The 11,932-nt window shown below is 41.4% G+C and overlaps 1 long non-coding RNA gene across 1 annotated transcript; it reads right to left on the bottom strand.

Annotated features, from left to right (window-relative positions):
- Positions 1 to 3,474: 3,474 nt before the first annotated feature.
- On the bottom strand, positions 3,475 to 4,575 carry LOC122210462. The gene is made up of 3 exons (XR_006198073.1): positions 4,500 to 4,575; positions 3,658 to 3,719; positions 3,475 to 3,553 (listed from the first exon to the last, which is right to left on the bottom strand). It is a non-coding gene; the product is annotated as an uncharacterized LOC122210462 (long non-coding RNA).
- Between the last annotated feature and the right edge of the window lie 7,357 nt (positions 4,576 to 11,932).

Genomic DNA, 11,932 nt, shown 5'->3' on the forward strand with positions numbered 1-11,932 from the left:
CCACGCACAAAAACAAAAACAAAGATGATCTAGATGATTGGGCTTACACCCTGGTTCATACGTTACAAGGCTCAATATTTGCAAGATGTCAGTTCTTCCTAATTTGATTTATATATTCAGTATCATCTTAAACAGAATCCAAGCGAAATACTCACAAGCTGATCCGAAAATACAATCTACACACTGTATGCAAAGACCAAAGGAATAGCCAAGCCAATTCTGAAAAAGGAATATATACTGGGAAGACTCACATTCCCTGGGTTTGAGACTTTTACAGTAATTATAACAGTGTGACACTGGTGAAAAAGATAGATACACAGGTCAACAGAACAGAATCGGGAGGCCAGAAATAAACCAGAGGGGCTGGAATAATTGGATATCCACATGCCAAATAAGACAAAATAAAAAAGGATCCTGATACATACCTCACATCTTATACAAAAATTAAATAAAAATGGACTATAGATCTACATGTAAAACATAACACTATACAACTTTTAAAAGAAATCTGGGAGAAAGCCTGCATGACCTTAGGTTTGGTGGTGAGTTTTTAGATACTACCCCAGAAGTACAATCCATGAAGGAAAAATATATATATAAATTGAACTTTACAAAGGTTAAAAACTTGCTCTTTCAAGGAGACATTTAAAACAATTAAAACACAAGTTACAGACTGGGAGAAAGTCTATGCAAAATACCTATCTGGATTTACATCCAAAATATATAAAGAACTCTCAACATTTAACAATAAGAAAATAACCTAATAAAAACCAAAAAGTCCATTTAAAAAATGGGCAAAGGATCTGAACAGGCATTTTACTAAAAATGATACACAGTTGCCAATAAGCATATGAAAAGGTTCTCAACATATGAACCTTCTCAACATATGAACCATATGCCCATAAGCATATGAAAAGGTTCCCAATTATCATTGGGAAATGCAAATCAAAACAACGAGACACCAGCTAAAATTCAAAAATCGTAGAAGATCAAAACACTAGGAGGACGTGGGGCAACGGGACCTCTCATTCATTATTCACAGAAATGAAAAATTTGGTACAACCATTTTGGAAGATGGCATAAAAGTTTGCTATCATGTTAATCGTAGACTTATCATACGATGTAGTAACCACACAGAACATCTGCTATCCAGATTACACACAAGAAAAGAACAACCCTTTGTATTGTAGGCAAAGGCCATACACAGTGAACCAAAGAAACACACCCATAAAATCGAGGAAACTTTTCTAAGGTTGAACAGATTTCACAGCTTTTTCAGATACAGGTGTTATAAACCGAGGCAAATAAAAGTCACTTTCCAAGTGTATTACCTTCCCAAGGGCAACTAAAACTCAGATAAAACTCTGCAGTCTTACTGACTTGAAAAACCAAAGTTTAAAGGGAAAACAGCAGCTGAAAAAGTGAAGGGGGGAGAATCCCAGAAAAGAGAGAGCCGTCGAGTAAGAGCCAAATTATGTGTATAAATTTGCACAAATTTCTAACTTTCTGATAGCCATCTAGTGGGCAGACTCCAAATAGCCCCAGGGAAGCAAAAAGAACCTCTATATCCATTGCAGCTAACCGTGGAGGAGATGGGCTACAAACAAACAAACAAACAAACCCAATAAATACTCTTTAGGGAAACATACCCCAAGTTACTAGAATACACATGCACAAAATTACTAGAAATACAAAGAAAAGAAACATGTGAGCCACACACAAGAGAAAGGATAATTGACGGAGGCTTGACACCAAGAGGGAGCAGAGGCCAGAATTAGCAGAAAAGGATTTGCAACCTATGCTCCAAGGGATAAGAGTAAATATACTCCCTAAACAAACAAATGGGAAACATCAGCAGAGAAAGAGACATTATAGAAAACAACCGAATGAAAATTACAGAACTTAAAAATCCACTTTTGGAATGACACATTTCACCAGATGGTCAATAGAGTTATAGAAAATAACAAATGCTAGACGATGTTGCAAAATACTGGAGTCGCCCAGGTAGTGTGGTGAGGGTTGTGTAGGTGGGGAGGTAAAGGGATCTTTTCTTGAGGAGAAGGGTAGAGGAGGTGAGCAGTGAAGAATTAGCGTGTTGTGGGGGGTGTCTCAGTGAAGGAAAATAGTTCGTATTTTTGTCTACAGATAAAAGGTGAGTTGTGTGGGACTGATTAATAAAGCAGGGAAAACAGGACAATAATGATGGAATGGAATGAAATAATAATGGAATAATTCCATAATTCCAATAATAATGGAATGAAAACATACAAAGGAAGACCAAAATTAACCAGAGCAAGAAGTGAAATTAGTAACAGCTCTATCAAACTCACAAAAATAGGGTAAAAGACCTTAAATAAAAAGTCCTTAATATAAATAACAATAACATATAATATTGCAATATTGCAATATAACAATATGGTATACAGTGTATATGATATTATTTAACATTATATATTAAATATAATAAGTATAGAATAAGATAGAAGGAATATAATAAAATATAACAATGTGAAATATGAATGAACTGAATCAACCCATTAAAACACAAAGGCCAGGGGGGTGGGGGGGCAGGCACCTGGGTAGCTCAGTCGGTTAAGCATCCGATTTCTGACTCAAGTCATGATCTCGGTTAAGCATCCGATTTCTGACTCAAGTCATGATCTCTCCGTCTGTGAGATCGGGCTCTGTGCTGACAGTTCAGAGCCTGGAGCCTGCCTCGGATTCTGTGTCTCCCTCTCTCTGTCCCTCCCCTGCTCACGCTCTGGCTCTCTCTCAAAAATAAATGAACATTAAAAAAAAAAAATGTTGTAAAGTAACAATTGAAACCTCTCTTTACTCCCACCAGACAGGCAAAACTAAAAGGAAACATAAGGCCTATTACTTTCTGGTTGGGCAAGTGGGAGGTACTGTTTTCACATAGGATGGTTAAGTGTTATAGCACCTGAACAATGTAATGTTTTTGGAAAGCAGTCTGGCAACATCCCTTACAATTAAAATTTCAAATACTCTTCAACCCAGGAGTTCCCCTTCTGGGAGTTTGTCCCGTGGATCAATTGATAAGGACCCATGATCACGGATGCTTACGAAGGCATAGGGGCGCCTCGGTGGCTCAGTGGGTTAGGCATCCTGCTTCAGCTTAGGTCATGATCTCATGGCTTGTGAGTTACAGCTCCGCATCGGGCCCGCTTTGGATCCTCTGTCCCCCTCTCTCTCTGCCCCTCCCCTGCTCATGCTCTCTCTCTCTCTGAAAAATGAATGAACAATTAAAAAAAAAAAAAAAAAGCATGGTCCATAGGGACCAAGATCAGGAAACAAAAGGAATGCCCATCATTGGCATTCTTATAAATGCTTAAGCAAATTTATTGAAATATATTTGCAAGCAATGCTTAAAGTCAATGTATTAGATACAGTTAATAAGTTTTGATGAGTTACATTAGTACTGTGTGTCTGGAAAATGTTGCTAATTATACTTACACATTTTATAGTCAGCTGAGAACTTGCAGCACTTGAAATTCCTCTTGTGCCCCCCAAATCCTTTGGATACTTCAAGATCCTAAGAATGAAGAAAGTGACATTATGGTAGTAACATCCATCTGGAGAAGTTAGCACATATAAACAGCAACTGAGAGAAGAATAAATACAGAGAAAAATGCTCACCTTCGTCTGGCAATATTTATCAGGGTTTAAGAAGTTTAGGAGAATTCAAAATTCTGCCGTGCCTGTGGAAATATTTCACTATTGGGTGTGGCGGGGGAATTTATTTTTTGTTCTTGGTGACTCAATACAGGTCTCAATTCGGGTCATGATCTCACGAGTTCGAGCCCCATGTCGGGCTCTGTGCTGACAGCTACGAGCCTGGAGCCTGCTTCGGATTCTGTGTCTCTGTCTCTCTCTGCCCCTGCCCCCTTCCCCCGCTCTCTCTCAAAAATAAACCTTAAAAAAATGTTTTTTTGAGTTGAGCTTTTCCAGTATTATTTTTGCTCTAAATTGCTCCCCAACCAAACTAGATTTTTCCAAATCTCACTCCCTAGGACCTTGCTATATGGCTTCATGCAGAGGTCTCCAAATTATTTTACTCCTGTTTTCATGTGTGTTCAAACCTTGATACGTAAGCCCTAGCTACTTTTATGATTACCACATACCCCCTTGAGGACATCTACATCACAGCAGGATTTATCTTTCTTTATACTTTTTTTTTAAGTTTGTTTATCTTGAGAGAGACAAAGACAGCCTGATCAGGGGAGGGGCAGAGAGAGGGAGAGAGAGGGAGAGAGAGGGCATCCCTAGCAGGCTCCGCACTGCTAACGTAGAGCCAGACGTGGGGCTCGAACTCATGAAACTGTGAGATCACGACCTGAGCTGAAACCAAGAGTTGGTCACTCAACCAACTGAGCCACCCAGGTGCCCCAGTAGGATTTATCTTTCAAAAATACTTTCCACTAACAAATGATCATACTTTAGATTTAATCAAATTATTAGCATTATTATTCACCACTTACCTTCTGCTTTCTTGAGATGTCCATATTGATTCCATTGTTTCTTCTCTGGATTATTTGTAGCTTTTTTATCTTTTTTAATAAAAAGACAATAATTTACTTTCTAAATATCTACGTGTCAGAACTCATATTTTGCTCACACATCTGTTTGACGACTTAGTTGACTATTGGCTTCTATCGTTCAGTGTTTCAGGTAAGTCTGATGTCAGTTCTGATTTTCTTCCAGATTGTAAGCATCTGGGACCTAAATTTTTTTATTTTTGCTTTTCATTTATTCTCATAATTCCCCACATTTTTTGGGGGGGGGGGGCGCCTGGGTAGCTCAGTTGGTTGAGCGTCCAACTCTTGATTTTGGCTCAGGTCATGGTTGAGTGACCAACTCTTGGTTTCAGCTCAGGTCGTGATCTCACAGTTTCATGAGTTCGAGCCCCATGTCTGGCTCTACGTTAGCAGTGCGGAGCCTGCTAGGGATGCCCTCTCCCTCCCTCTCTCTGCCCCTCCCCTGATCAGGCTGTCTTTGTCTCTCTCAAGATAAATAAACTTTAAAAAAAGTATAAAGAAAGATAAATCCTGCTGTGATGTAGATGTCCTCTCCCTGAGTTGTGGGATTGAGCCCCCCACTGGGCTCTGTGCTGAGTGTGGAGGCTGCTTAAGATTCTCTCTTTCCCTCTGCTCCCCTACCCCCCACACATGCTCTCTCTCTCTCTTTCTCAAATTAAAAAAAAAAAAAAAAAAAAAAAAAAATTCCCGTATTTTCTTAACTGGGATTGTGGCTTCACCAAATCCTCCTAGAATTTCTCCTAAGATATTGGTCTATGTATTTTGCTGCTAGGTTGTGTTGTGTGAAAATGTTCCTTATACTCTGTCTTGGTGGAACAGACCTTTTTTGGTAATCCTCTTCCGCTCGTTGTTGATCTCAGGTCTTGGGTCTTCCTTCAGCCCAGCGAAAAATTCTCATCGTATTTTGGGGGCACTGTCTCCCCAATGCTCAACCCCCACTTTCTTCTCTCCTTTTGGATGCCTGGATATCGCCTTCCCTGAAACCATAGTGGTCAATTGGCGTGGGACCCCAGAGTCAAATGACCTGGTTTAAAACCTGCCACTTCCAACGCACAATCTCTCTGAGCCTTAGTTCCTTCCTGTAAAATGAAGATAGTAGTAAGTGCTGACAAGGGAGGCAGAGACACACGGTTTTTGTTATCTTCCCAGAATTTGAAAATTGAAGGTAAAGCATGAGACTTTTTAAGAGATTTCTGCTTGTAGCCTTGCATGTGATAAGCGATGCCTCTCCCCGAAAGAGGCGTGTGGGGCGGGTTCCGGTGGGGAAATTCATCTGCCTGAGACAGAAGGAGCTCGAGCGGTGTCCAGAGACCGGTGCCCAGCCTGGGGTAGCTGGTGGCCCTGGGGAAGCAGCCTTCACGCCCTGGGCTAGTCTGCCAAGGTGAGGGGAGAACTTCCAATGTCTGCTTGTTTTAAAGTTTGGTTTTGATTTTTTTTTTTTTTTTTTTTTTTAAGAACGAATGCATTTGCACTGTCCGTGTAGGATAAGCGAACAAAAAGGTTCCCCTTCAGTGGCTTTTTATTCAGTGGTCTAACTGTAAAGATGGGGCAAGTTAAAATTTAAGTAAGATCTAAGGGGATTTCGAAGAGATAGTTTCTGTTACAAGAACTTTACTTGATGAAATAAAAATCTCAAGAAACTTGCCTATTGGGGCACATGGGTGGGTCAGTCGGTTGAGCATCCAACTCTTGATCTCGGCTCAGGTCATGATCTCAAAGTTTGTGGGTTTGAGCCCTGCGTCGGGCTACGCGTGCTGATGGTGTGGAGCCTGCTTGGGATTCTGTCTCTCCTTCTCTCTGCCCCTCCCCCACTTGTCCTCTCTCTCTCTCTCTCTCTCTCTGTCTCTCACAATAAATAAACTAAAAAAAAAAAAAAAAAAAAAAGAGAGAGAGAACCTTACCTACTGATGCCTATTATCTTGTCACCCACCTTCCAGAAATTTTAAACAGAGCTAACGGCTCCTTGCTACGAGCTTATGCAGTACAAATTTACAAGAATTAGATTTCTCAGAGGCTCTCCAGTTGTGGGCCATTGTAGTGAAGTCATGTCAGGTGGTTCACTTCTGGGAAATAGTACACTGTTGTGGACTTTGCCGTTTTGATGCAAAAGGGCAGAACAAAATGGACGTTTTAAATATGATCACACCATCTTTTTTATTTTTAAAATATTTATTTCTCTAACAGAGAGAGGACACACACACCAGCATGTGGGGGAGGGGGAGAGGGAGAGAGAGAATCCCAAGCAGGCTCCGTATTCAGTGCAGAGTCTGAGACCTTGGGATCACGACCCGAGCCGAAATCAAGAGTCAGGCGCTCAACTGACTGAGCCACCCAGGAACCCCGAAAGAGTATTTCTTTTAAAACACATGTCCTAATTATTAAGATGGTTGATGGCCCCGCAGCCAACACCAACAAATGTGTGTTAATTATTTGCTACATGCAGGGAAATGTGTGAACAGTTTCGCCCTCAAGTGCTCAGGAGAGTTAAAACGTGTACACATCCCTGAGAAGACCTCATTGCTGTAGTAAGTGTTCATAGGGAAAATAAGTTACCTTTCAGTGGGTGAGACCAGGGAAGGTGTGGAATGGGGGTGCAGCATGGCTGAGATTTTGGCATGTGGGATTCCTGAGCAGCAGCGGAAGAAGGAGGCATTCCGGGGACGGAGAAGAGGACAGGTGAAGGCAAAGGGTTGGAGAAGCACAGGGAACAGTGAGTCACTTCACATGACAAGGAGAGAAGGCGGAGGGGAGGCAATGGGCAGACACTGCTAAGAATGGATGAGAATTGGGGCGCCTGGGTGGCTCAGTTGGTTGAGTGTCTGACTTCGGCTCAAGTCATGATCTCACGGTTTGTGAGTTCAAGCCCCGCATCGGGCTTTGTGCTGATAGCTCAGAGCCTGGAGCCTGCATCCAATTCTGTGTCTCTGGCTCTCTCTGCCCCTCCCCTGCTCACACTCTGTCTCTCTCTCTCTTAAAAATAAATAAATATTAAAAAAAAAAAAAAGAATGGATGAGAATTTCCAGGGTCCACTGGTACTAGCCTGATGCTCTGTTAGTGAAGGTACAATTTAAAAGCAAATACGGAAATATCGTATGAAAGAATTTACAACAGAAAATACAATATGTAGCCCTTTATTCCTGCAGTAGGTGATTTAATTTAGAAAACCGGGGATGAGTTGAACTAATCTGCCTGGAGGCTTGAAACAATAAGGTCTTTGAGATGTTTAAAAGGGTGTGTATCTGTTAAAGCCACTGAGGCCACTAATTCTGGGGTGGGAAAAGTTGACATACCTTGAAATCTTAAATAGGGCAAGGCTTAGGCCATTAACCCACTTACACAATGAACATTCCTAGGGCATGAAAGTCTGGTTCCAGGAGCCTTCCTAGAAATGTCATCAGGGGTGTGTCAACGTTAATATCAGATCAATTATGTATTTTTAGAAACATCATTCCAGTAAGACTACTGAATGCACTGGCAATACTTTGAAAGCCCCCCGCCACCCCCAAGATTAAAGTTCTCCAGTTACAAATAGAGTAAACCAAGTTAAACCTTTGCAAAAATTCTAACAGGAAATAGAAAACTCCATAGCTTATGGGAGTTGTGACTCTCGTCCCCTCTGAACCCCTTGACTGAGGTGGTATTATAAATGGACTCTTGCCTGCTTTCAGAAAAGATTCAACTCACAAATATTTCCACTCGTGCATGTATAATAAATATTGGTCTACATTTCAAGCATGCTTCTACGGAGGAAAGCAGAGTTAGCCCGTTGATGTTTTGTAAAAACCTGCTCATTAGGAGAAAACCCTTTTCATTGGCAATAACGGGAGCCAAAACAACAGCACAGAAAAGGAGATTCTGACAACTCCTTTATGTGTACGATCTCCACTACGCACTGTGTTCTTCTGTGTGTGTGATTCTTCTCTAAAGCATTCAGAACCTGGGAATTTACGTTCTCTGGCAGAACACTGTCATCAGAGATCGAAAGATTTCTACTTCTTTCCAGGTAAAACTAGCACCTCTAAAGAATGACAGTTGACACTAGTTGTATTAGCCAGGGTTCTCCAGAGAAAGCAATCGGACGTGTATATAAATATAAATAATATAAATATAAACATAAACATATAAATATAAAAGAAATTGGCTCACGTGATCACGGAATTGACAAGCCCGAAATGGGCAGGGCAGGGCAGCAGGCTGGAGACCCAGAGAAGTGTTGCTGTTGCAGCCCGAGTCTGAAGGCAGTCGGCGGGGGGGGGGGGGGCAGAATTCCCTCTTGCTGGGGAACCTCAAGTCTTTTCTCCTGAAGGCCTTCAACTGACTGGATGAGGCCCACCCACCTTATGGAGGGTAGTCTGTTTTAAAGTGAGCTGAGTATAGATGCTAATGACATCTAAAAAATACCCCCACAACAACATCTTGTCTGAGTACCACGGCCCGGCCATGTTGGTGCATAGAATTAACCATCACACTGGCCAAGAGTCAAACACCTTCTGAGTAGAAAAATGTATTATCGACCTCTGTGTTCAACACAACGCAGTGAAGTCCAGACATCCTGGATTTTTTGTTTGTTTGGTTTCCGTTTTAGGCTGAAATTGCCAACTTTTGATCACTTTTGATCTGCAAAAAAGGGTAACTGGGTATGGCTCAATACAGTTTTTAGGCTTTCCCCAACTGCAATGATGCTGCCATCATCAGTCGGAGGCTTGATGAGGAAATCACCTTCTTTTTATAAAGCTGATTTCTTTGGAATACCCCTAGGACTTAGCACAAAGTGGTGCCTTTTGCTGAAGAGATGTTTGATTAAGGAAAAGTGACAGCAGACCGCAAGCTGTCTACAGCCAGACTGAACCTCTGCCTCCCCTGGATGGTAAACCCTTGGTATGAACTTTTGCATTTAACGATAACACAAATGAAAAAGTCTTTTAACCCCACTGGGTCTAGGAAGCAATGAACAAACTGCGTTTCTAATGACTTTTCCATTAGGGAGATTATACCTTGAGTGAATTAATCCCAAACGTACTTTTTCTAAGCCTTTGTAACTAAGGAAAGCATCGTGTTTTGATCGACGGTCCTTGAAATATTTCGTATGCACGAACTTAAGTAAGAATGTCTTGAGCGTTAACGTTAAGAGTTAACAAAGAAACGCTTTTAGATCTTCTGGAATGAAGTACGGGAAAGGAGGAGGTGAGCCTTAAATCGGGAGAGCCAAAGGTATAAAGAGGGACTTTTCCTCTCACACCGAAAGAGGTGACAAATTATTTCTACAATTGGTTCTGCTCAGATTACTCACTGAATCTTCCGACCATTTCTCTCTTTCTGAAGCTGCATTACCGTTTAACCGGTGAGTTTTAGATGAAGCGGTGTGCGCGTTTCGGTCCAGTTAACCGTCACGGGAGGGTTTTCGGCAAAATTTTAGACGAAGAGCCCCCAGGGAACCTCCGAAAGGATAATTTACCGGAACCGGCCGACACTTCGTGTGAAAGGAATGCTGAAGGCCAATCTTAGGTCACGGGAACAAGAACCATTATGGGTTTATACATTCTAATGGCCTTGTGGGAATTCTTTTTTCTGGACTCTCACCTGGATTAAAGTTTTGGTGCATGATATTTCGACTGTTTTTTGTTTACAGTTTCTATCCTTCCTTGAAAGGTACAAACGTTTTCCAACAAAACAAAAGAACCCCCGGAGCTTCACATTTCCTTTCAACAACCAAGCACTGTCCTCCAGCCAGCTACTAGGACCTTAGGTTAACCCCAGGAGAAAATCTTTAAAATTCGAAGCGAAGGAAAGGAGCTTTACCCAATAGAAATCGATCCTCTATTAAAACTTCAGGACGGGCTACATTATCTAAAGCCATTCTAGAATTTTATTCATATATTCTGTGGAGTTCACATATCTTTTTCTTACAGCAAACATCACACTGTAGGCCACAAAAAGCTGCAGTACTATTGTTTAATTAGCAGCAAAGTAATATTTTATATCTGGGTAACTGGACAATAAATAGCCTGCTTCTTTGGATGTGGATGTTTAAAATGTATCAGTGCAGCTTCATAATGTGATTGCTATTTTACAGAGCTTATACACACACAAAAAATACGATCTTTGTCTATATTTTATACAAATACAACAGTAGTTTGTGAATACATTTTAAGTACACGATATACATGATAAGCCACTTGATTTCCCCATATCACAGAATAGCGATTTTTAAATGCAAGAAAAATATACAAAAATTCAGCCTGGAATGCAGATTTTTCTGGTCTATTCTGACTCACACCTTTATCATTAGAACATCTTGAGAGTACTAGTCCAAACACTTTCTCGTCAGCTAAAAGTACAACTTCAGCAGTCCAGCTTATGCTCAGGCACGACGCAATCCATTTCCTAGTGGATTCCCAGTTTTTGTTAAATTCAAAGGGCTGTTAGTAACCTACAGCATGTTCTTCACTCCACACCGTATTACGAAGCCCACTTTTCACTTTTGAGTAATAGTCACCTCGCAGACAAAAGCTGGGTTTGTTCCGGTAACATTTGCACGTCCCAGATTTCCTTTTGCAAGTGCACGCGAATACATTGTGGTGGGTGCCGTAAAAGTCTGTTCATGACAAATTGAGTCACAGTATAAAAATATATTGTACACCTTTACGCCTAATGGAGTCCTCTTGTTTTCCTATGGATACAAAAATATGACTGAACGAGACAGAGAAGTTTGTAGCACCATGAAGAGTTGTATCCCAAGTTCCATTAGCAGCATGACCCAACATAATACCGAAGGAGTGTTTCTGAGAAGATAAACATTCATTCTGGTTCGTCTGTACCACTGAAGCTTATACAAGGAAGTGTTTCATACATTAGCAATGGTTCTTGTCATTTCTAGAGCTAGAGCACTTATCAAAAGACACTGCCTTTCCATCCTCAGAGGGCTGATGATGTAGAAGGGGCTAAGGGGGATGAGGGCCTACGTGTGCCTTTACCAATGCCGGTGGCATGGGTCTGCTCTACGTGATCGAAAGGGCGCCCCGGAGGGTTCTGAGCACAAAACTACACAACACGACTCGCGTGGATCTAGCTGATCACAGCAAGACTATCTGTGGTGTAGGCATGGCTGCTGACACCCTGTGAGAAAAAGAAGACAGAGTCAACTGAGGCGCTACTCGTCAGAGACAACAGTCTGCCATTGCTAATGACGAATGCTCGCCATTTAGAAGATCTCCTCCAATGTCATGTGGATCTCAGTAGGCTAGAAGCAACTTGGGTGAACTGGTATTCTTTAATTTACATACTGGGAAGACAGTGTGTTTTGAGACACGTAAACCTTGTAAAAAAATAAACCATTGTAAAACCTTATGAAAAGACACACACTGATTCTGTGCAA

This window comes from Panthera leo, chromosome F2 (genome assembly GCF_018350215.1).
Source record: "Panthera leo isolate Ple1 chromosome F2, P.leo_Ple1_pat1.1, whole genome shotgun sequence".
Taxonomy (NCBI): Eukaryota; Metazoa; Chordata; class Mammalia; order Carnivora; family Felidae; genus Panthera; species Panthera leo.